This window comes from Eschrichtius robustus, chromosome 10 (genome assembly GCF_028021215.1).
Source record: "Eschrichtius robustus isolate mEscRob2 chromosome 10, mEscRob2.pri, whole genome shotgun sequence".
Taxonomy (NCBI): domain Eukaryota; kingdom Metazoa; phylum Chordata; class Mammalia; order Artiodactyla; family Eschrichtiidae; genus Eschrichtius; species Eschrichtius robustus.
Genome location: NC_090833.1, coordinates 21976886 through 22002303, shown reverse-complemented (window position 1 = coordinate 22002303; position 25418 = coordinate 21976886). Strand labels below are relative to the sequence as shown.

Below are 25418 nucleotides of genomic sequence, written 5' to 3'. Positions count from 1 at the left end.
AATAATTTGAATTAGGGTCTTCCTTGGTGGCGCAGTGGTTAAGAATCCACCTGCCAATGCAGGGGACACAGGTTCGAGCCCTGGTCCAGGAAGATCCCACATGCCGTGGAGCAACTAAGCCCGTGCGCCACAACTACTGAGCCTGCACTCTAGAGCCCGTGAGCCACAACTACTGGGCCCACGTGCCACAACTACTGAAGCCCCCGTGCCAGAGCCCGTGCTCCGCAACAAGAGAAGCCACTGCAATGAGAAGCCCACGCACCAAAACGAAGAGTAGCCCCTGCTCACTGCAACTAGAGAAACCCCGCATGCAGCAAAGAAGACCCAACGCAGGCAAAAATAAATAAATAAACTTATTTTTTAAAAAAAGCCGGAAAATGAAACAGTAAAGGCAGGTTATGCCAAAGGAAATAAATATGCCTACACTCCTTAGACATGTGATGAGGAACACAGATCTTGCGCCTTTGAGAGTGAGTTTATGTAGTTGATTGTGTGGAATGAGGATTGAGGGGAGGGACAAGGGCTCTGGGGCCAAACAGACACAGGTTCAAATCCCATGTCTACTATTCATTTGTATTGTGACTGAGGGCAAGCCAATTAAACAAATATAGCCTCAGTTTCTTTATTTGAAAGTGTAGTAAATAGTACACACTCTCCCAGATGTGATGTTTAAATAAATCCCTGTATGTGGAAGAAGTTAACTCATTTTGGGTATATAATATATATATGGGTTTCCCTTTCCTCTTATTATGGACAAAGTATGTCTCCTATTAAATTCATAGAAAAAGTCCTAAAGTGTAAAATGGTCTATTCAGACCATTTAACTAAATACTACTGTACCTTCTGTAAATTGGTTTTCAAAACCCTATTCTGCAGCCTTTGCTGATTGTGTGAAGTAATCCTCTTCTCCCTGTAATGCATGGTATTAAAAAAAGTAACCCTTAAGCCCTATAAGAGGTGTCTTTATTCTTATCCATTCCATCTCTGATCTTCCATCTTTCTCATACTATGCTGCTGTTAAAGATTGTTGAACAGGACTCAGAGATTGAATAATTGGCCTTATTACTGTAGTTTAAAATCATCAATTTGACAAATGTATTAGTTAGGATTAGTTTGACAGCATTTACCCAAAAGCCCTAAAAACAATGATGGCTCAAAAATACAAAAATGTATTTCTCATATAAAAGATGTCTTGGAGGTAGGCATTCCTGGGTTGACTCGGCAGCTCTCTGATAACATAAGAGCTTCAAGCTACTATTTTTCTGTCCAACATCTTAGCACATGGCTTCCATCCTCAAGGTACCTTATGATTCAGGATGGCATCTTGTCCTATTTGTAGATCAGAAGGAAAAAGGGCATGAGGACAGTAAAGGGCCACTTCCAGATGGGATAGTTTTCTTTATGTGGCCTTCATGTTCCACAAAACATTTCAGTTTACATTCCATTGACCAAAAGTAGCTGCAAGAGAAGTTGCAGACATAATTCCAGGTGGTAATATGCCCACACAAAAATCTGGATTCTGTTACTAAGGAGGGAGGGAAGAGTTCATGTTGAGATAGGCAACTAGTACTCTCTTCTCAGGGATTTCATTCACCCGACAAATATATGACTCTATTTATTAGTCACCAGACCCTATTCCAAATATTGAGGATTCATCAGGAAAAGAAAAAGGACAAATTCCTATCTTCACAGAATTTGCATTCTAGTGGAATGATAATTGATAGCATTTATTAAATGATTACTGTATGCCAGGCATGGTCGTAAACATCTTACTTGTACTAACTTATTTGATGTTTGCAACAATCCTTTAGGGTAGGTACCGTCACTATCCATATTTTGTAGATAAAGGAAGTAGAGGCACAGAGAAGTTAATAACTTACCCAAATTGATATGTCATAACTGGTAAATCCACGGTTTGAACTCAGTCTAAATTCCAAATGCATACTTTTAACCTCTATTCTGTATTACTTCTCCTCAATGTTTTCATGTGTTAAATTTATGTTCTCTTCTAGGCATAAATATTTATATACATGTTTTGGCAGCAGAAATATTTGGTCCCAATACTCCATCTTTCCTTAGTGGTGGTTAGGCATTGGAAGTGGGATGCCTGGCTATACAGTCTATCAGGAGTGAGTGGGAGAAAGTTGCAATATACAGGACCTAAGAGATTATTGGGTTGCTTACCAAATTACAGGGCTGCTCAGATGCAATAGGAAGTAGGAAGTGTCATCCTCTTTTTTAAGAGCTGTGTCTTGAATTGGGGTCAGTGATAGCATCACTAGTTGCTCAATCCAGAAACCTGGACATCATTTCTGACTCTTCCCACTCCTTCACTCCCACGTATAATCAATTAGTCCTTTTGATTGAACCTCCTAAATATTTCTAGAATTTGTTAGCTTACCTCCATCTCTATTGTCTCATCTCCAACTTCATGGCGTTATCACCTTTTGTCTGTGTGATTCGGTAGTCACATATATTGTGTTTCTGCCTTCAATCAAGCCCTCTTTGGTCCACTCTCTAGGGGACTTGATACCCACAGCTGATCACATCAGCCCTTCTTTTTTTTTTTTTTTTTAATTAATTAATTAATTTATTTATGGCTGTGCTGGGTCTTCGTTCCTGTGCTAGGGCCCTCTCTAGTTGTGGCAAGCAGGGGCCACTCTTCATCGCGGTGTGCGGGCCTCTCACTATCGCAGCCTCTCTTGTTGCGGAGCACAGGCTCCAGACGCGCAGGCTCAGCAATTGTGGCTCACGGGCCCAGCCGCTCCGCGGCACGTGGGATCCTCCCGGACCAGGGCCCGAACCCGTGTCCCCTGCGTTGGCAGGCAGACTCTCAACCACCGCGCCACCAGGGAAGCCCACATCAGCCCTTCTTAAAACTCTTCAATGACTCTTCCTTTTCCTCAGAGTAATGTTGAAACTCTTAACCTGATTTACAAAGTCTTTCACACCCAAAGCAGGCTGGAAGACTATTGCAGTTTGGCTTCCCAGGAAGCTGACTCAGATGGAGATCAGCATGCAGGAGGTTTATTAGGGAGTCCTCTTGGTGCCACATCTAGGAAGGGGAAAGGAAGGAAGCAAGGTTGAACAGAAAAAGAAGTTGAACTGTGAAGTAGTCTCAATGGAAGCCTCAGCTGCCAGTATGTTCCCATCTGAAATTGGGATGACCCATCAGAATTGTCCTAAGTTGGAGTGAGATGGCTGGGTCTTTATATCTGCAAATTGATCAGCATTGGATAAGGGTTGCCCTGGGAAGGGGACTTGACCTTGGATGAGGCCATCTATACATCCTACATCCTCTTACGGTAACTCCGAGCCCTTTTTGGAACATTGACCCAAACTCAGCACTTCCATGTGCCACACCCTTGAGTACTCAGGACCTCTGACCTAATTTTCCCAGTTTACACTGGAGAGAGTAGGATTAAGGTGAGGCTGGCTGACCTCAGACCCATCTTCCCATTTCTCTAAGGCCCCACATTATACTCTTGGCTTTTTTATGAGGCTTGCATCTTCTGGATTCTGGAGTCTTTTAAACCCTGTCAGAGGTTTCTTTTCCTGGGCCTCCTCTTATCCCACCACCAGCAGGTATTGTTTTAGAAACCCTCACAAGGACTTAGGCAGTACCTAGGGTTTAGTCACACCCTCTCCCTTCTCATCTAGTCGGTCAAACTTTAATCTCTTTAGGTGGAAAAATGGCTCTTATGTTAACCTCATTGATCCCAAATTCACTAAAAAGTTTTTAGGAATTCTATGCTCTGAGTCCTCCAGCTTTCCCCTTATTTTTTTAAAGTCAGATTTTTATTCCTTTCTCTCTAAAGCATCAGGGTCATGAAGTTGAAAACCATGACTTTCAAGATTATTGTCTCTGCTAGATTTTATAAAAGTTTACTCAAGAGCTCAAAATCCAAATAATTCAACCCGTGTGTGTGTGTGTGTGTGTGTGTGTGTGTGTGTGTAGAAAAAAGCTCTTCCTGCTACTTGGATAGTGAGGGAAAATGATCTGGGCAAAAAAAAGAGAAAAAACCCATATTGTTTAAAATCAGTTGTACCCTGCTATAAGCCTGCTCTGTCTCACTCTACCTCTCCCTCCCTCTTGCTCCCTGGGATCATCTCCCAAATAAATTACTTTTCTTCAAGTTCCTATCTCAAGCTCTGCCTCCAGGGCACTCAGTATAGGGAAATGTATTCCTCATCAATTTCTAAGCATTCTCCAGGGTGTTGCCTCATGTGTGATCAGGAACTGGCCCCTCATGATCGTCCATGTGGTCTCCTCCTGAATTTGCCTTGCTGCAGACTCTGCTACCTACAACTCATATAGCTGAGCCACTGGCTACAGAATTCCTTCTTTTTTTTTTTAATAATATTTTTAAATAGCTACATTATTTATTTATTTATTTATTTATTTATTTTTTTTTTTTTTTTTTTTTTTTTTTTTTTTTTTTTTTAGCTGTGTTGGGTCTTCGTTTCGTGCGAGGGCTTTCTCTAGTTGCGGCAAGCGGGGGCCACTCTTCGTCGTGGTGCAGGGACCACTCTTCATCGCGGTGCGCGGGCCTCTCACTATCGCGGCCCCTCCCGTTGCGGGGCACAGGCTCCAGACGCGCAGGCTCAGCAGTTGTGGCTCACGGGCCCAGTTGCTCCGCGGCACGTGGGATCTTCCCAGACCAGGGCTCAAACCCGTGTCCCCTGCATTAGCAGGCAGATTCTCAACCACTGCGCCACCAGGGAAGCCCCCAGAATTCCTTCTTTGAGATCACACCTGCTATCACCAGTAGACCCTCAGGCTAAGGGCCACTTTTCCAATGTGTAGAACACACTTTGGAAATTGTGTAATTCACCACAGTTCAGAGATCAGTCTATAACTTTTAATGGGACATGACTAATGGTTCAGGGATCATGGAAGAGTAGTGCAATATTGAAAACAACTTATAACCATCCCACAAGCCCAACTCTATCCTAAGGTTTCTTCGTGACAGGGCCAACTTCTTGCTTTGCTCATGTACTGCCTCCATGGTTGGAGGGTTAGTTCACAATTCTACTACTGGTACCTCCATGCCAGAGTTCAAGCCGAACTGGCTCTCTAGCCTCAGAAAGAAGGGTCGTTTTCCCTCCTACTTCATTCCAAGACCCACTTAAGTTCTCCATGACTTCTAGTTTCTTCCTCAAAAATACATCTTTTACCTAAGATAACTGGCAGTGGAATATGTATTACCTGCAGGGAAACCAAGTCATAGACATGTGATCTGGCTCTATGGACTCAATAAGACACAAACACACAATGTCTTTAGTAAACTTTCTAAATCCTAAAAAAAGTCATTTTTGGGAAATCACTACTCAATTTGGGTTAAGTTTGGTCATCTGACAGTTTCAACTTTTGGGTCATCTCTTAGTCTATGCAAAACTTAGTCCTTTTCAGGCTGTTTTTACTGAATATTCAAAAATCTTGGGGTCCAGTCTCACCCAGAGTCACCTTGGCACAAGTATAAATCAAAGAAGATGGCAAGTTGGACAATCTTTGGTTAAGAGTGACAGAAACCCAACTCATGCTAGCTCAAGCAGATTACAAAATCATGGGAAAGACAGGAATGGCGTTTGTGTTAGGGTTCACCAAAACAGGACTTGAACGCTGTTCGTATGCGTTCCCCTCCCATCTCTCATCTCTGCTTCTTTACTCTTTATTGAATTTTTTCTTACAGACTTCTCTAATGAAGCTGAACAGAAGTTGTAGACTTATGGCCTTAAAGCTTCTTTTAAAGTGATTAAAAATAGAAAAATTGTCTTTCATATGTATTTATCATAATTTTTCTCATGTCTGATGCTCTTCATTTCTTTGTATAGATCTAAATTTCCATCTGGTATATCATACTTCTGCCTGAAGAACTTCTTTATCATTCCTTAATGTGCAGGACTTCTGACAATAAATTGTTTCAGTTTTTGTCTGAAAATAATCTTCAGTTTGCCTTTTTTTATTTTTGAAAGATATTTTCATGAGGCATGAAATTCTGGGCCGAAATTCTAAGTATGCTGTAATTCTTTTTTCGTTAAAAATTGTTATAATGCTTATCTTTGACTCTCTGCATGTCATTTTTTCCCTCTGACTGCCTTCAAGATTTCCTCTTTAACTTCTTATTCTCAGAAGTTTGACTCTGAGGTATCTGGGAAGATTTGTTTGTTTTGTTTTAATCCTGCTTGTGGTTTTTCTGGGCTTCTTGGATCTATGTCTTGGTGTCTTTCATTAATTTTGAAAAATTCTTGGCCATTAGCTCAACAAGTATTTCTTCTACTTTGTTCTCTATTCTTCTTCTGTCACTCCAGTTATACAGTTATCAGGCTGTTTGATACCGCAACTCTGGATGCTCTTTTCTCTATTTTTTTTCCTCAAGATGTTTCAGTTTGGACAGTTCTACTGACCTAATTCACTGATTCTTTCCTTAGCTATATCCAATCTGCCACCAAGACAATTGAAGGAATTCTTCATTCCTTTCATGTTTTTTCCTTAGCATATCCAGTTGACTGTTTTTTATAGTTTCTGTCTCCCTAATGAACTTTACCATCTGTTTATGCATGTTGTTCACCTTTTTTTTTTTTTTACTAGATCCTTTAACATGTTAATCATAGATGTTTTAAACTCCCTATCTGATAGTTTCAACATCTGGGTTATCTCTGTTTGTTTCTGTTAATTAGCTTTATCTCTGGGCAATAGGTTGTTTATTTCTTGATCTTTGTATAATTCATAATTTTTTAAAATTATTGAATTCTAGATAATGTGTATAGCAAGGCAGAAGAGACTGAGTTAATAGTATTTATGTCCAGAAATGAGTACACCTCTTCTTTTGTCAGACTAATATTGTGAGAGTTTAGTCAACCTAGTCACGAATTGAGCTGTTTGGGTTTTGTTGTTTCATTACCTTCACTGCTTCGCAGTCTTGTTATTCCTCCAGCAGTTGGTTGCTATTACCTTATGCTTATAGTAGGGCCTGGCATCCTAGAAAATTTATCTGTTTTCTTGCTTCTCTCTCAGCTTTCAGCAATTCCTGTATACTTGTGCCACAGATGGGGTCTCTCTCCACACTCTTGCCCCCTGCTACCAATAGTAGACGGATATTACTTGTTACTTGGTGCTAGACTGGTTTTGCTTCTACTCCTATCCCACAGGCCACAGAATTTTGCCTGGCTCTGGGAGTGAAATTTTGCTGTCCCTGCCCAGTGGCTTAAGGCGCTTTTGTTTCCTTTGAGAGAAGGGTCTGGGAAATTGGGTGGGATTTTGTGCCTGACCCCCAGTAGCAGCTGATCACTTTCTTCATGCGTGTACCTTCTGTGGGGAGCCTCTCACAACTTTCCTATCCTGCCCCCAGTCTTTCTTGTGAGTACTCAGTGGAGGCCGAGGAATAGAGTTTGCTAGTGAGTGCAAACTTTTCTTGTGTCTGGGGATTCTAGTCATTTCAAAATGACACTAGATCACACTTGGCCCTCAAGAATTTGTTAACATTTTAGCCAGTTTCTTCTTACCTGTTTTTATTTTGGTAACTTTTTTCTCCCATGATCTGCCACAGGTGAGAGAGTTTGTGGGTTCCATCTCTCTTTGGAGTAGCTTGTCACTCTTTGGAATTCAGTTTACTTGATTGCCTTATGACTTGAGCTCTGTGATGGACTCAAAAAAATTAAGATTTTGTCTATTATCTGGCTTTTTTGTGTAGTTAGAATGGGAGTAATGGTCTTTTGAGGCTTTCTACCTCCTAAGTGGGAACAGGACTCTCTTCATACAGCTTCTTCACCAGAAAGATGCTTCAATTAAGAAAAAAACACAAGGAAGAACCTGATTAGCCTAGTCCTTATTGGCCTTGGTCTTGTGCTCTTCCCTCTACCAATCACTGTCCATAGGGGATGGTACTCTGATTTGCCTCACCTGGGCCAGAGGCAAGAGATTCAGGATCTCTCGCCAGAAGAGGTAGAAGGAATGCCTAACAAGCAAAAACAGTAGTCCGAAATGTGATAAACACAGATAATTTCTAAAAGTATTTTTAATGAGAAAAGTAATATATGCATGTGGCAAAAAATTCAAACAGTACAATGAGATGTCATTCCCTCTCCCAAATCTTACTCCACTCATCCTCCTCAGAGGCAACTATTGTTAGCACTTTCTTGAATTTTCAACCAGAAAGTTTCTCTGTGTATACTAACATATACACACATAAACACATACCTCCACTCAAAATAGATGCTTTCTTAACCAAATAGCCACTTAACTGACTCATAAGATTAACCAACACCCTTCACTCTTCTTGTAAAACACACAATGAATACCTATGGCATCCACATGATGGCTTCTACCAGGTGAGTTTCATGCTTACCAAAAGTCAGTTGTATTTATTTTAAGCCTTTTTATGCCAATTGTGGGTATTATTATATTTAAGTAATTAAATTAAATGTTATATAAACTAATTAAAAACTGAGTGCAAAAGAAGCCATCACTTATGTGAATGCTTTGGAAAGACTTGATAAAGTTGGCTTCTTAAAAAAAAAAAAGCTATCAAATTAGCTGTGGGAGAAACAACTAAAAATCATTGGGGGAAAACTGAAATATCAAGAAGGATTTTGTGATGAGATTGCTTCAAAATTGTTTAAGTCTTCATTTACTGAGACATAAATAATGTTTTAAAAATTACAGGCTTGCTTTAAATGAAAAGCATGGAAAATGCACTTTGTATGTAGTTTATTCAAGAAAAGCAACATGAAATGCTAATAAATAAACTCACACCCAGAGAAAAGATTTTAAGTTAGAATTAAATTGTTAAAATATGTTCAAAAATACATAATTTTTTATTATTTCCTATTTTATTACTTTTTTGATTAAACCACCACTGATAATCTTGACTTCATTGGATAAAAGTGTTTCTACTGTGTGTATATGTATGTTTGAAAAAGGAACTAAAGGGTAACAGTGTGTGTGTATGTGTGTGCTCACATATGTGTGCACATGCACACTATCTTAGTGGGCAGCAGCCAGAAAATGCATCTTTAATAAAATGGCATTTGACCAGAAATCTGAAGGAAGTGAGTCAATCATGCAGATAACTGAGAGTAGAACATTTCAGGCAAACAGAACAGCAAGGGCAAAGGTCTGATATATGCCCTTGATTGATGGGTGACTGGTTAAAATAAAGTATGAGTCACTCATATACTAGAACACTATGTAGTAGATTAAAAATTGAAGTAAATGAGACAAAAATATCTCCATTGTTAAATAATAAATGCAAGACATATTTTTGTATTCAAATGGGATCATTAGAACTTCATGTTCTATGTAACTGTACAAAATGCATAAATAAAAACTATTAGAAATACAAAATGAGGGGCTTCCCTGGTGGCGCAGTGGTTGAGAATCTGCCTGCCAATGCAGGGGACACGGGTTCGAGCCCTGGTCTGGGAAGATCCCACATGCCGCGGAGCAGCTAGGCCCGTGAGCCACAACTACTGAGCCTGCGCGTCTGGAGCCTGTGCTCCGCAACAAGAGAGGCCGCGATAGTGAGAGGCCCGCGCACCGAGAGGAAGAGTGGCCCCCACTTGCCGCAACTGGAGAAAGCCCTCACACAGAAACGAAGACCCAACACAGCCAAAAATAAAGAAATAAAATAAAGAATTTAAAAAAAAAAAAAAAAGAAATACAAAATGAAATGGAAAGAAACAAAAAGTGTATCAGGAATTTTCACGCAACACTACCAGTTGGTAACATTAAGTAGACAGAAAATAAATAAGGTTAGAAGATTTAGATAAAATAAATGTGATTGAACTACTAAGTATGTGATTTGTACCTTCGCATTTAGTTTTAACAAATAATTTTAAATTTCTCTGATCCTTTTTCAGAGTTATACCTTTTATATCTATTTTTCATCTTGCAACATTGACTAGAACTTTCAGATCTATATTAAAATTTAGACTAAAAGTTATTTATGCCCTGAATGATCTGACCACTGTCTAGCACTCTGACTTCGTGTTGAACCAATCTTTTGCCACAGAGCATAGAAGTATTATTTATGAGAAATGAAAGGGATAAAATGTTATTAACCTTGGCAATATCAGTGTATCTGGCTGAAGTTGGGAAGTCGAGGGGTAGGGGTAATGGAGCAAATATAGAAAGTGGGATGAGATTTGGGAGTAAGAATTTATAAAAGACATTCACTTTTAATTTTCTATGCTTCTATCCTATTATGAAGAATTAAATCACATCTTTGTTTACTTTGATAATATTTTTTTAAAGTAAAAAAAGTACAAAAACCTTGAGAGAAACCCTACTTGGTCATGGTGGTATTAAATTCTATTAATTTGCAGTTTTATTTGTTATTCTAGTGATTTATTTAGAATTTTCACACTTCTTTTCATTAATAAATTTGTTCTGGCCAGTATTCTTTCTGTATGTGCTAATTCTGGTTTTGGTGTGAGGATTGTGTTAGGTTTACATAATAAAATGGGAAGTTTGCTAATTTTTCAATGCTCATTCATTAATTCATTCTTTTGTTTTTTAAGGTTAACTGATTACTTTTATTTATTGTTTGTTTTTATTAACTTTTTATTTTAAATTGGAGTATAGCCTATTAACAATGTTGTGATAGGTTCAGGTGCACAGCAAAGCAACTCAGCCATGCATATCCATTAATTAATTCTTCTAGTCAGTAAATATTTATGGCATGTCGAGCTTAATTTTAGGTTTTGAGGCTGTAGCAGTAGACAGACAAGGTTCCTGCATTCACGAAATAGCGCTTTCATTTTAAAGTGGGGGAGACCAAAAGTATAGAGGTAAAGTGATAAGTTTAAAAAATCAGATATAATAAGTACTTGGCAGAAAATTAAAACCAAGTGACTTTAGACTTGATGGTCTAAGCAGGCCTCACTGAAGAGGTAATATTTAAGCTGAGACCTAAACAATAAAAAAAGAAGCAAAAAGAGACACATGTAACTTTATGAGTCATGCTGCTGCTATAATGATAAAAATAATTTCATGGGCTTAAAGGTCATGTATTCTATGTATGATCACATGATGTAATTCTTTCCTCATATCGAAAGTAAACCCCTCATGTGTATACAAATATTCCTTCTTTGGTTGGGGGGTATAGTAAGTTTTGGTTTTTGTTAATTTAGTCAGTGTCTAAGCAAGCAATATACTCTATATGTCTTGTTTTTTTTTATTGTAAGTGAAAACCAGGTGGCATACGCATATACGTAACCAGATTTAATATGTGTAGCCTGGACAGTCACTGTGTCATTCAGTTCCCCTTTCAGAGGAGCACATCCTTTTACCCTTCAGGAGGTTCTCTCTCATTTCTCCTCTCTAGAGCATAGCCTGCCGTGGAAGATACTAGATAGACTTGCTCCAGTGAGAAGCAACTTAATTTCAAATCATTACTTATAATTTTGGAACAGCCTTTGTTATTCACACACTGTCAGAATGAAACAAAAGTTTGCTGGGGACTTCAGAAACAAAGGAGCTAGTAACAGAGAATCAGTGATATCCTAGAGATAAATACTGGTTCGCCTTTACTGCACTCCTTGGAAATACACTGTGTGGGACCCAAAGGTTGTAATTATTATTATAACACTGAAAACTGCTTGAATGATAGAAATATCAGCAGCTCTGGGGACTTGGTAATAAGCTCCAATTGGAGCAGCACATTTCTTTAGACTTTTCCATTTCAAGGCTCAAAAGTGATCACAAAGCTGACATTGAACCAGCATAAAGATTTTTTAGTACAACTGAGTTGGAGCTCCTTTTAAAATCACAATTAGTTTTTACTGTCTATGGAGGATTAATATTAATGACATTAATACTGGACCACCTTGAGCATAACTATATCTGGTAGCCCTTTAAAAAGTTTATATGCTTCAGAATGACCTTCAGACACTCTCAAGATGACTTTCTTTTTAGCTTCTCCTTATAAGGAACTGAGATTTGTTTATCTTTGAGGTAGTATTTTGGCTGGTAAAATTTCGTATGTACATCCACAAAAGGAAAAGATCCAAATCAGTTATTTCAAAATATAAATAAGCAGGGACTTCCCCGGTGGTCCAGTGGTTGAGAATCTGCCTTCCAATGCAGGGGACGTAGGTTTGATACCTGGTCGGGGAACTAAGATGCCACATGCCACGGGGCAACTAAGCCTGCGTGCCACAACTGCTGAGCCTGTATACTCTGAGGCCAAGCACCACAACTAGAGAGCCCACGTGCCGCAACTACTGAGCCCATGCACCACAACTAGAGAGAAGCCCACACGCTGCAACTGGAGAAGCCCACGCACCACAACAAAAAGATCCCGCATGCTGCAACAGAGATCCTGTGTGAGCAAGACCTGACGCAGCCAAATAAATAAAATAAATAAATAAATATTAAAAAATATATATATATATGTTTATATATATATTTAAACATTTTTAACATCTATATTGGAGTATAATTGCTTACAATGGTGTGTTAGTTTCTGCTGTATAACAAAGTGAATCAGCTATACGTATACATATATCACCATATCTCCTCCCTGTTGTGTCTCCCTCCCACTCTCCCTATCCCACCTCTCTAGGTGGTCACAAAACACTGAGCTGATCTCCCTGTGCTATGCGGCTGCTTCCCACTAGCTATCTGTTTTACATTTGGTAGTGTATATATGTCAATGCTACTCTCTCACTTCGTCCCAGCTTACCCTTCCCTGTCCCTGTGTCCTCAAGTCCATTCTCTACATCTGCGTCTTTATTCCTGTCTTGCCCCTAGGTTCTTCAGAACCTTTTTTTTTTTTTTTTTTTACATTCCATATATATCTGTTAGCCTACAGTATTTATTTTTCTCTTACTGACTTACTTCACTCTGTATGACAGTCTCTAGGTCCATCCACCTCACTACAAATAACTCAATTTCGTTTCTTTTTATGGCTGAGCAATATTCCATTGTATATATGTGCCACATCTTCTTTATCCATTCATCTGTCGATGGATACTTAGGTTGCTTCCATGTCCTGGCTATTGTAAATAGAGCTGCAATGAACATTGTGGTACATGACTCTTTTTGAATTATGGTTTTCTCATGGTATAGGCCCAGTAGTGGGATTGCTGGGTCATATGGTAGTTCTATTTTTGGTTTTTTAAGGAACCTCCATACTGGTCTCCATAGTGTCTGTATCAATTTACATTCCCACCAACAGTGCAAGAGGGTTCCCTTTTCTCCACACCCTCTCCAGCATTTATTGTTTGTAGATTTTTTGATGATGGCCATGCTGACCGGTGTGAGGTGATACCTCACTGTAGTTGTGATTTGCATTTCTCTAATGATTAGCGATGTTGAGCATCCTTTCATGTGTTTGTTGGCAATCTGTATATCTTCTTTGGAGAAATGTCTATTTAGGTCTTCTGCCCATTTTTGGATTGGGTTCTTTGTTTTTTTGCTACTGAGCTACATAAGCTGCTTGTAAACTTTGGAGATTAATCCTTTGTCAGTTGCTTTGTTTGCAAATATTTTCTCCCATTCTGCAGGTTATCTTTTCATCTTGTTTATGGTTTCCTTTGCTGTGCAAAACTTTTAAGCTTCATTAGGTCCCATTTGTTTATTTTTGTTTTTATTTCCATTTCTCTAGGAGGTGGATCAAAAAGGATCTTGCTGTGATTTATGTCATAGAGTGTTCTGCCTATGTTTTCCTCTAAGAGTTTTATAGTATCTGGCCTTACATTTAGGTCTTTAATCCATTTTGAGTTTATTTTTGTGTATGGTGTCAGGGAGTGCTCTAATTTCATTCTTTTACATGTAGCTGTCCAGTTTTCCCAGCACCACTTATTGAAGAGGCTGTCTTTTCTCCATTGTATATTCTTGCCTCCTTTATCAAAGATAAGGTAACCATATGTGCATGGGTTTATCTCTGGGCTTTCTATCCTTTTCCATTGATCTATATTTCTGTTTTTGTGCCAGTACCATACTGTCTTGATTACTGTAGCTTTGTAGTATGGTCTGAAGTCTGGGAGCCTGATTCCTCCAGCTCCGTTTTTCTTTCTCAAGATTGCTTTGGCTATTCGGGGTCTTGTGTTTCCAAACAAACAAATTGTGAAATTTTTTGTTCTAGTTCTGTGAAAAATGCCATTGGTAGTTTGATAGGGATTAAATCAGTAGATTGCTTTGGGTAGTATTGTCATTTTTACAGTGTTGATTCTTCCAATCCAAGAACATAGTATATCTCTCCATCTGTTGGTATCATCTTTAATTTCTTTCATCAGTGTCTTATAGTTTTCTGCATACAGGTCTTTTGTCTCCTTAGGTAGGTTTATTCCTAGGTATTTTATTCTTTTTGTTGCAGTGGTAAATGGGAGTGTTTCCTTAATTTCTCTTTCAGATTTTTCATCATTAGTGTATAAGAATGCAAGAGATTTCTGTGCATTAATTTTGAATCCTGCTAGTTTACCAAATTCATTGATTAGCTCTAGTAGTTTTCCGGTAACATGTTTAGGATTCTCTATGTATAGTATCATGTCATCTGCAAACAGTGACAGCTTTACTTCTTCTTTTCCAATTTGGATTCCTTTTATTTCTTTTTCATCTCTGATTGCTGTGGCTAAAACTTCAAAAACTATGTTGAATAATAGTGGTGAGAGTGGACAACCTTGTCTTGTACTTGATCTTAGAGGAAAAGGTTTCAGTTTTTCACCATTGAGACAATGTTGGCTGTGGGTTTCTCATATATGGCCTTTATTATGTTGAGGTAGGTTCCCTCTATGCCTACTTTCTGGAGAGTTTTTATCATAAATAGGTGTTGAATTTTGTTGAAAGCTTTTTCTGCATCTATTGAGATGATCACATGGTTTTTTTCCTTCAGTTTGTTAATATGGTTTATCCCATTGATTGATTTGCATATATTGAAGAATCCTTGCATTCCCGGAATAAACCCCACTTGATCATGGTGTAGGATCCTTTTAATGTGTTGTTGGATGCTGTTTGCTAGTATTTTGTTGAGGATTTTTTCATCTATGTTCATCAGTGATGTTGGCCTGTAGTTTTCTTTCTTTGTGACATCTTTGTCTGGTTTTGGTATCAGGGTGATGGGGGCCTCGTAGAATGAGTTTGGAAGTGTTCCTCCCTCTGCTATATTTTGGAAGAGTTTGAGAAGGATAGGTGTTAGCTCTTCTCTAAATGTTTGATAAATTCGCCTGTGAAGCCGCCTGGTCCTGGGCTTTTGTTTGTCCGAAGATTTTAAATCACAGTTTCAATTTCAGTGCTTGTGATTGTTCTGTTCATATTTTCTGTTTCTTCCTGGTTCAGTCTCGGAAGGTTGTACTTTTCTAAGATTTTGTCCATTTCTTCCAGGTTGTCCATTTTATTGGCATATAGTTGCTTGTAGTAATCGCTCATGATCCTTTGTATTTCTGCAGTGTTAGTTGTTACTTCCCCTTTTGCATTTCTAGTTCTGTTGATTTGAATCTTCTCCCTTTTTTTCTTGATGAGTCTGGCTAATGGTTTATCAATTTTGTTTATCTTCTCAAAGAACCAGCTTTTAGGCTTATTTATCTTTGCTATTGTTTCCTTCATTTCTTTTTCATTTACTTCTTATCTGATCTTTATGATTTCTTTCCTTCTGCTAACTCTGGCGTTTTTTTGTTCTTCTTTCTCTAATTGCTTTAGATGTAAGGTTAGGTTGTTTATTTGAGATGATTCTTGTTTCTTGAGGTAGGATTTTATTGCTATAAACTTCCCTCTTAGAACTGCTTTTGCTGCATCCCATAAGTTTTGCATCATTGTGTCATTTTGTGTTGCGTTGTCAATTGTTTCTAGGTATTTTCTGATTTCCTCTCTGATTTCTTCAATGCCCTCTTAGTTATTTAGTAGCGTATTGTTTAGCCTCCATGTGTTTGTATTTTTTACATTTTTTTCTGTAATTGATATCTAGTCTCATAGCATTGTTGTCAGAGAGGATACTTGATATGATTTCAATTTTCTTAAATTTACCAAGGCTTGATTTGTGACCCAAGATATGGTCTATCCTGGAGAATGTTCCATGAGCACTTGAGAAGAAAGTGTATTCTGATGTTTTTGGATAGAATGTCCTATAAATATCAATTAAGTCCATCTTGTTTAATGTGTCATTTAAAGCTTGTGTTTCCTTATTTATTTTTATTTTGGATGATCTGGCCATTGGTGAAAGTGGGGTGTTAAAGTCCCCTACTATGATTGTGTTACTGTTGATTTCCCCTTTTATGGCTGTTAGCATTTGCCTTATGTATTGAGGTGCCCCTATGTTGGGTGCATAAATATTTACCATTGTTATATCTTCTTCTTGGACTGATCACTTGATCATTATGTAGTGTCCTTCTTTGTCTCCTTTACCAGTCTTTATTTTAAAGTCTATTTTGTCTGATATGAGAATTGCTACTCCAGCTTTCTTCTGATTTCCATTTGCATGGAATATCTTTTTCCATCCCCTCACTTTCAGTCTGTATGTGTCCCTAGGTCTGAAGTGGGTCTCTTGTAGAGGGACAGGTCTTGTTTTTGTATCCATTCAGCCTATGTTTTGGTTGGAGCATTTAATCCATTTACATTTAAGGTAATTATCAATATGTATGTTCCTATTACCATTTTTTAAATTGTTTTGGGTTTGTTATTGCAGGTCTTTTCCTTCCCTTGTGTTTCCTGCCTAGAGAAGTTCCTTTAGCATTTGTTGTAAAGCTGGTTTGGTGGTGCTGAATTCTCTTAACTTTTGCTTGTCTGTAAAGGTTTTAATTTCTCTGTCGAATCTGAATGAGATCCTTGCTGGGTAGAGTAATCTTGGTTGTAGGTTCTTCCCTTTCATCACTTTAAATATGTTCTGCCACTCCCTTCTGGCTTGCAGAGTTTCTGCTGAAAGATCAGCTGTTAACCTTATGGGTATTCCCTTGTATGTTTTTTGTTGCTTTTCCGTTGATGCTTTTAATATTTTTTCTTTGTGTTTAATTTTTGTTAGTTTGATTAATACGTCTCGGCATGTTTCTCCTTGGATTTATCCTGTATGTGTCTCTCTGCGCTTCCTGGACTTGATTGACTATTTCCTTTCCCATGTTGGGGAAGTTTTCAACTATAATCTCTTCAGATATTTTCTCAGACCCTTTCTTTTTCTCTTCTTCTTCTGGGACCCCTATAATTTGAATGTTGGTGCATTTAATGTTGTCCCAGAGGTCTCTGAGACAATCCTCAATTCTTTTCATTCTTTTTTCTTTATTCTGCTCCCTGGCAGTTATTTACACCATTTTATCTTCCAGCTCACTTATCTGTTCTTCTGCCTCAGTTATTCTGCTGTTGATTGCTTCTAGAGTATTTTTAATTTCAGTTATTGTGTTGTTCATCACTGTTTGTTTGCTCTTTAGTTCTTCTAGATCCTTGTTAAATGTTTCTTGTATTTTCTCCATTCTGTTTCCGAGATTTTGGCTCATCTTTACTATCATTACTCTGAATTCTTTTTCAGGTAGGTTGCCTATTTCATCTTCAGGTATTTGCTCTTGTAGGTTTTTACCTTGCTCCTTTGTCTGTAACATATTTTTTTGTCATTTCTTTCTTTCTTTTTTTTGATGGGTGGGGCTGTATTCCTGTCTTACTTGTTATTTGGCCTGAGATGTCCAGCACTGGAGTTTGCAGGCAGTTGGATAGAGCCCAGTCTTGGTGCTGACATTAGGACCTCTGGGAGGCCTCACTCCGATTAATATTCTCTGGGGTCTGAGGTTCTGTGTTAGTCCAGTGGTTTGGACTAGGAGCTCCCACCATAGGAGCTGAGGCCCGACCTCCTGCCTGGGAACCATGATCCTGCAAGCCAGTCGCTGGGGGTTCCTTCTGTCCCCTTAGGTGTCCATGGTCCCCCACCGGTGCCTGGTAGGTGCCTTAGTTGTGCAGAGACATGAATTCTGCGTCCTCCTAGTCTGCCATCTTGACTCTGCCCCTGTATAATTCCATTTTTATTAAATGTCCAGGATAGGCAAATCTATAGACAAAAATTACATTAGTGGTTGCAATGAGCTAAGGGGAAGGGGAAATGGGGAATGACTGCTAATGGGTATGGGGTTTCTTTTTGCAGTGATGAAAGTGTTCTGAAGTTAGGTGGTCATGGTTGCACAACTCTGAATATACAAAAAGTCACTGAATTATATACTTTAAAAGAGTGAATTTTATGGTATGACTACGTCTCAATAAAGCTGTTAGTAAAAACAAAAAGCTGAAGGAGTTTAACTGGCATCTTTCATATTTAAAACTTCCTAGAAATTTCCCATTGTTTCACGAAAACTCAGTGTAGTGGGTATTATGGTTAGCTCTCCAATTCTAATTTTCCCCATCCATTACATAGCTGCCATGCAGTTTGAGTGTGATTATCCTTACTAGCAGCTTCAGTGGGTCCTGATTTGACCATTCTAGTTTTCTTTGCCATACCTTAAGCCAGTACACACGTGGCATCAAGGGTATTCCAATTGGTGGGGTAGGGGCCGGGGTGGGGGAGAGAAAGCCCAGGTTTTTGTTAGGTGGTTGTGAATAACTAATACGTTTTCTCTTTTTCTGCATGTAAAGGGAAAACCATGAGGTACAGGTTAGCAGCCGTCTACCAACCATGAGAGAAGTCCGCTTGAAGACAAAAGTGACACACAGAGAAGGAGAGAGCCAAGACTATCTCAGAAAAATGGAGCAAGAGCCCTGATTGAGCCTTGCGGGACTCCTGCGTCCTTTTAATAATCTTTAAGTAGTGTGTGACCATATGGCTAATTTGCCTAGACAGTCTCAGTTTACACCAGTTTTCCTAGTTTGATTGTTAATGGTGCCCTTTCTCTTTCTGAAAAGTGTTCCAGTTTCATTTATATGGTCACACTCAAGATAATTGGATTTTCAATCACATATCAATCAATTTAGCAGTTAACTAAGGTCAACTGGTTTTCAAGTTGTGTCCATTTTGACTGTTTTCTGGCTACCTCCCATCATCCTCCCTCAGATTGTTCAGTTGTTTAGATTCAAAAAGTTGGGCTTCCCTGGTGGCGCAGTGGTTGGGTTTCCGCCTGCCAATGCAGGGGACACGGGTTCGAGCCCTGGTCTGGGAGGATCCCACATGCCGCGGAGCAACTGGGCCCGTGAGCTACGGCTGCTGAGCCTGCGCGTCTGGAGCCTGTGCTCCGCAACAAGAGAGGCCGCGATAGTGAGAGGCCCGTGCACCGCGATGAAGAGTGGCCCCCGCTTGCCACAACTAGAGAAAGCCCTGGCACAGAAACGAAGACCCAACACAGCCATAAATAAATAAATTAATTAATAAATAAATTTAAAAAAAAAAAAGTAACCAAATGAAACATTCTGGTTTCTTCTCACTCTTACTCTTTCTTCAGGACCTAGGACTTCTCCATGAAGTCTTTCTAGACTTTTCTAAATAAAAGTAACCATTCCCAACTCCCACACAATTCTCCTCATCCCTCTTTATCAATACTCAATAACATTGCATTACAATGATCTGTTCTTGTGTTTATCTTCCATAGCCAACTGGGAACATCTCCTGAAAAAGGATTATATCATTTTCAACTTTGTATCCAAAGCATGAGAAGAATGTGCTCCTGGAACGTAGTTTCTTTTGATATTTGCTGAGGAATAAAGGAAAGGAAATAACTGGATAGGAAAGCCATTCATTTGTTTGCTTTGTCATTTTAACAGTCTGTTCAACTAATTTTGCTCAATATTTTCCATTGTAGCAACTAACCATTAATTATGCCTCCCAAGCCCAAATGATCTCAAAATAATTAAAATGGGCAATTGAATTTAAGGATGAGCTTAATATAGAAAACCCCCAAGAGTTGTTTCTGTTACCCTGAATTGTCCGGTGGACTGTTTCATGTTTCTTCATATTTGAGATAATGCTTCAAATTTATACCCACAATGAAATAAAGACTTAAAAATAATCTGATATGATCTCTGAACAATTAAATTATTAGATTGGGTGGAGGGCTCATCTTCTTCACAAATTCATTGTTAGTTTGGTCTCATTCATGCAGATGTTCCTTTTTTTTTTTAACCAATTCAGAGCTAAAAAAAAGTATTGTCATGTAAACTAGACTCTGAAAGCTGCTTTCTGTTAATCCTGATATCCTGATGCATTTTATTCTAAGTATTTTTAAGGTATTTATTACCAAAAATAATATTAACACTCAATATCATTGTTTCTTACATGTCAGAAGACCCCATGTGTATCTAAATACCTTTTAAATCTTATTCTTTGCTTGTATAGAATATTTTATTTCAAGGCCTGAAATTTATTTTTCTTATGGAATAAAAGTATCTTGGTTTGCTCTTTACTATTTTATGATATTATTCCTATTCTATACAATTATCATCTAATTGCATTTGTTTCTGACTGAATAAACCAGTTATGTTAGCAAAATGATGAGATCTAAAGGATATCCTGGTTTGTGTTATAAGCAAAAATTGTTGAGTGTTGATGCTTCTGCTACAGAGAGACCGATTCACTTTAAAAAAAAAAATCCTTTTAAGTATAGTTAATTTTATATTTCATAGGTAAAAACAGTAAAGGAAGAAATTGAGAAAATAAGTTAGTGATCTAGATGAAATTAGAATGAAGGAATGCTCTCTGTTAAGGAATAATAATAAAAGTTTCAAAAAATTTACACATGTCTGCAACTGTTCTGAATATTTTATATATGTTAACTTTAGTTCTCACAACACAGGTCATATAGCTGGTAAATGGTAGAACTGGAATTCAAACCCAGGCAGTTTGACATTCACAGTGTATGTATGTGCTTAACTGATAGTCTACACTGTATCCTCAAACAAAGCTTTCTTCAGATAGAAAGTATTTTGAAGAGATCCTAAACTCCAAAGATCTAGGTTATCTCCACAGCCTTTGTTCCTTAGTAAAAGTTAAACTCACATTTAATTATATTGTTGTTAATACTATGAAATAATACAGTAAGAAACAGATTTTATTGTCATTTTTCTGATCTTTTAAATTCTCCTACTTGTTGTTTACTCTCTTAGATGAATTGTTCTGAAATGACGGTATATTTCGTGAAATTCCTCTTAATTGAAGTAAAAGATGTGGTAAAGAGTAAGATGTTTAGTGCATCTTAGCATGAAATATATGGTCTATTCTAAATACACTTTCCTATGTCTCAGATGTTGAAATTGCCTTCTACAGAGTATTGGTTATCAAACTAAATAATGCTAAACCAAAATCTACTTCGTGATCTGAACTTTGAGGATTGATTATCTACTCTACATTGTTTAAATTAACTTAATATTGTACATTTTAATATAAGGAGCATTGGCTTTGGAGTCTGACAGACCTGGGTCCAAACTCCAGCTCCCTCCTTATCAGATGCATAACTTTGGTAGTTAACTTTATCTTTTTGGCTTCCAATTATATATTTCATGACATTTGTGAAAGTCAAGTTAATATTTTAAAATTTGCCTGGCACATAACTTATGTTCTTGTGTTCAGTAAATACAGTTGGCCCTCCATAACCGTGGGTTCTGATTCCATGGATTCAACCAACTGGAATTCAAACCCAGAAGAGAAAATATTTGAAAAAAAATTCTAGAAAGTTCCAAAAAGCAAAACTTGAATTTGCTGCATGTCCTGGCAACTATTTGCATAGCATTTACATTGTATTAGATATTATAAGTAATCTAGAGATGATTTCAAGTATACAGGATTATATGCTTATATAATACATACCGATAGTGCTTAGGTTATATGCAAATACTATGTCATTTTATATAAGGGACTTGAGCATTTGTGGATTTTGGTGTCTGAGGGGGTCCTGGAAATAATCACCCACTGATACCAAGGGAGGACTGTATTACAGTCTCAGTCTCTGTCTCTGTCTCTCTCTCATTCTCCAATAAATCTACCAAGTTTGTTTACACACACACACACACACACGCAGAGCCTAGGTGAAAGTTTTGACATTATAAACTTTAATAAATAAATTGAATTGAGTCATGAATATCTATCTAAAAAGAAAGCAATTTCAAAAACATTTTGAAAAAGAAAATAATTGATACTTACATGGGACACATTTGGAAATCTTTAGCTTCCTTTAGGAATGAACATCAGTGCTTCAACCTAGCACGCTATGGATTAAAACAAAATCAAGTATGAAATTTGAAAAGAAATGAGTATGAGGTAAAACATTTTAATTAGTCATTTGCATATGAGCTAGCAAAACAGCTGAGAATGAAACGAACTCTAGTAAACTCTAGGCACTCCCCTGGACCACACCTATACATACAAACACACTATACCAGTGGTTTATCAAGATCAGGCCTCGAACTGACAATTTGCCTAGAACCTTTGTACATTTGAAGTCTATTCATAGTGATATAGTATCTCAGGATCTGAAAGCCTTTACAAAGTTACCATTTAATGGGTAAAAAAACCACTGTAGGTTAAGCACCTGAACTGATAAGTAGATAAGGCATTTTTCTACTAATTTCAAACATGCTTAGGGGAAAAAAAGGACAAGAATTAAATTGTTTCTTTGGGCATTAGCACAACAAATTTCAGATCAATTGATTCTAACTTTGTTTTTGAAACTTCAAATTTACCCAATTTCTGGAGGATCACTTTTTACATTTTAAAAAAGTTTTTATAAGGGCTGAAAATTTACAGTATACCTATCTTTTTTTTTTAATTTAATTAATTAATTTATTTATTTATGGCTGTGTTGGGTTTTCGTTTCTGTGCGAGGGCTTTCTCTAGTTGCGGCGAGCGGGGGCCACTCTTCATCGCGGTGCGCGGACCTCATCGCGGCCTCTCTTGTTGCAGAGCAGAGGCTCCAGACGCGCAGGCTCAGTAGTTGTGGCTCACGGGCCCAGCTGCTCCGCGGCATGTGGGATCCTCCCAGACCAGGGCTCGAACCCGTGTGCCCTGCACTGGCAGGCAGATTCTCAACCACTGCGCCACCAGGGAAGCCCCTACAGTATACCTATCTTTTAAAAATAACACATTAACCACATTCAACCAACCTCGGATCACGTAGTATTGTAGTAGTATTTACTGAAAAAATATCTGCATGTAAGTGGGGCCCTGTTGTTCAGGGGTCAACTGTATGTCCAATATTGACATAAAAATGATGCTGTTGACTCTGTCAAGTAGAGCATGGGCTTTGGAGCAGGTCTTCAGGTTGTGATTAGGTGAACTAATATGTAGTTACTTTCACTCACTCTAACTCTGTGGTCTAATTTTGTAATCTGAAGGAGGGTTATGAGTAGTTGATGTGTATTTGTTTTCCACAGAGAAAAAAAACATATTTAAAGTATTTGCAAACAAAGGAGAAAGTTGAACAATTTTTCTAGTGACTTCTCTCAGTGTAGATCAGTTTAAATAAACTAATTCACTTGTTCAACAAATATTTGTGTGCCTAGAAGGTGGAAAGCCCTGGGATCTGATGACAAACTACTTTATCTCACTAATTCAGACACTTATAACATTTCCAGTACTTCAAATGGAGCACTCACTAATTATTTTTTACGAAATAGACTATTTTTAAAGCAGTTTTAGGTTCACAGTAAAACTGAGCAGAAAATACAGTTCCCATATACTCCCTGCCCAACATATGCACAGCTTCCCCCGCTGTCAACATCCTGCCCCAGAGTGGTATATTTGTTACAGCTGATGAACCTACATTGACACATCACAGTCACCCAAAGTCCATAGTTTACACTAGGGTTCACTCTTGATGTTGTACATTCTAAGGTTTTGGACAAATGTATAGTACATGTACCTACCATTATATTGAATAGTATCATACAGAATAGTTTTACTGCCCTAAAAATCCTCTGTGACCTGCCTATTCATCCCTCCCTCTCTCCCTTCTGGCAACCACTGACATTTTTACTGTCTCCATAGTTTTGCCTTTTCCAGAATGTCATATAATTGGAATCATACAGTATGTAGCCTTTTCAGGTTGGCTTCTTTTACTTAGTAATATGCCTTTAAGTTTCCTCCATGTCTTTCATGGCTTGATAATTTCTTCTTAGCATTGAATAATATTCCATTGTCTGGATGTACCAGACAATGGATTTATCCATTCATCTACAGAAGGACATCTTGGTTGCTTCCAAGTTTTGGCAATTAGGAATAAAGCTGCTATAAACATCCGTGTGCAGATTTTTGTATGGATATGTTTTCATTTCATTTGGCTAAACAGCAAGGAGTGCGATGCTGGATTGTATGGTAAGAGTATGTTTAGTTTTGTAAGTAAATGCCAAACTATCTTCCAAAGTGACTGTATCACTTGTAATTTTTTTTTTAATTATGAAAAATTTCTACATGATTTTTCATCATTGATAACTCATTTGTAAAATAGAAAATGGTCATTTTTCTTCATGGAAACAGTAATGCTCATTATACAAAGTCAACAATATAAACAGGTAGATTTTAAAAAATCAACACGTTTCATTCCTCAAAGATAAGTACTCATAACTGGTGTAATTTCTTTTAGTCTTTTTTCTGTACATAGGCTTTGTGTCACATTTTAAACTTGATTTTTCTAGAAATCTCACTAAAGATGATGTTTTTCTTAGATGCAATCCAAATCAAGAATCCTGATTATTAGACTTCCCTGGTGGCACAGTGGTTAAGAATCTGCCTGCCAACGCAGGGGATGGGGGTTCAATCCCTGGTCCAGGAAGATTCCACATGCCATAGAGCAGCTAAGCCCATGCACCACAACTACTGAGCCTGCACTCTAGAGACCACGAGCCACAACTACTGAGCCCACGAACCACAACTACTGAAGCCCGTGTGCCTAGAGCCCATACTCCGCAACAAGAGAAGCCACTGACCACAATGAGAAGCCTGCGCACCGCAATGAAGAGTAGCCCCAGCTCGCCGCAACTAGAGAAAGCCCGTGTGCAGCACAACGAAGACCCAATGCAGGCAAATATTAATTAATTACTTAATTTAAAAAATAAATACATCTTTAAAAAAAGAATCCTGATTATTGAAAATATTACAACTTTAAAAAATGTAAAACTAACTTTTATATATAGGCATTTGGGGCACAATGTAACAGAGTATCAACTTGCCAAAGTTTGTTTCATTTCTCTGAGGTAACTTATGTACCTGGGTTCTCCCAGCCTCCACTCTTGTCTTTCCTGGGACATGTGACTAGAACCAATATAATTTCATTTCAGTTTCAGTTGGAATCAGCTACAATTATTTTGGCTTGGAGTTGGTTCAAACTGAAAATGTGTTCCAACTACTTGGTTTGAACCAGACATTTTGCATCCTTTTCTGGTTAAGGTTTTATAACTAAACTATCTAGGGCCATTAAATGACAGTCAAATTTGGCTTTTGTTTACCTCTAAAAACATTGCTTCTTAAAATGTATGAATTCTAATATATACTAATGTTACTAGATTGCCACTGGAAAAAGTCAGAGGCCCTGAA

The 25418-nt window shown here is 38.0% G+C and overlaps 1 long non-coding RNA gene across 1 annotated transcript in view; it reads left to right on the top strand.

Moving 5' to 3' along the window:
• The window catches only part of LOC137770331 (uncharacterized), a 76098-nt gene extending 56211 nt beyond the window's left edge, over positions 1-19887 (top strand). Inside the window, exon 3 of the long non-coding RNA XR_011075163.1 lies at positions 18542-19887. This is a non-coding gene — a long non-coding RNA (uncharacterized lncRNA). The remainder of the gene's footprint in view (positions 1-18541) is intronic.
• The last annotated feature ends 5531 nt before the right edge of the window (positions 19888-25418 follow it).